This window comes from Pseudophryne corroboree, chromosome 8, assembly GCF_028390025.1.
Source record: "Pseudophryne corroboree isolate aPseCor3 chromosome 8, aPseCor3.hap2, whole genome shotgun sequence".
Classification (NCBI taxonomy): domain Eukaryota; kingdom Metazoa; phylum Chordata; class Amphibia; order Anura; family Myobatrachidae; genus Pseudophryne; species Pseudophryne corroboree.
Window position 1 is genome coordinate 88427872 of NC_086451.1, and position 974 is coordinate 88428845.

At 58.7% G+C, this 974-nt stretch overlaps 1 pseudogene; it reads left to right on the forward strand.

Moving 5' to 3' along the window:
* Positions 1–223: 223 nt before the first annotated feature.
* Positions 224–328, forward strand: LOC134953696 (U2 spliceosomal RNA; annotated as a pseudogene).
* The last annotated feature ends 646 nt before the right edge of the window (positions 329–974 follow it).

Sequence of the window (974 nt, forward strand, 5' to 3'; positions counted from 1 at the left end):
CCTGCAGTGCACCCATCTTCCTCTGGGCACAGTCTAAAACTGAGGTCTGGGGGAGGGGCATAGAGGGAGGAGCCACTGCACACCCAGAGTTCAGTTCTTTCTTGGGGTGCCCATGTCTCCTGTGGAGCCCGTCTATTCCCCAAGGTCCTTACGGAGTCCCAGCATCCTCTAGGACGTTAGAGAAACCTGTGTTTTTGCTGCGTGTGAACAGAAATGACCCACGATCGCTTCTCGGCCTTTTGGCTAAGATCAAGTGTAGTATCTGTTCTTATCAGTTCACGCTGACTGATGGTGCTACCTTGTTTCTTGGACCGACAATTGTCCTTCTCAGGGCTAAGCTGTACCCGGGCCGAGAAGCCAGAAAAATCGAAGCCGAGACTGCGAGGAGAAGGAGAAGATCGCTTGAAGAGGGTGAAGATTTGCATCGCTCCCCAGCTACAGCAGAGGGTTAGACTTGTTTGCTCTGCCCTCTGGAGAAGATACCCCCCCTCCGCCAGCAGGACTGCGTGGAGAAAAGGGACTTCGCCGGAGAAGCTCTGCATTGCCCCCTAGCTGCACTGGAGGGTTAGACTTGCTGGCTCTGCCCTCTGAAGCGACCGACCGCCTCTCCTCCTCTCGACGACAGCGCTGATCCTCCGCCCCGCCTCCTACGCCAATAGGATCCGTGAGTATGGCCACCGCTGCCCCAGCCGCCGCTGTTCCAGCCCCCGCTGCTCCAGCCCCAGCTGCCCCAGCCTCGGCCTCCACTCCGGCCACCCTCGCCAAGAAGAGCCGGGCCAAGACGGCGAAGAAAACCGCCAAAGGCCCTACTGGATCGGCCGCATCCAGCGCCACAACCCCTACAGCGACACCGCCAGCGGACCTCACCCAGGTGAGCACCAAGGACAAATTGTCCCTGGAACCCTGGATGAGGCATACAGTGGTGATGAAGCTGAAGGAGGTGGAGGGACGGATGCCGGACATTACAGTCGAAA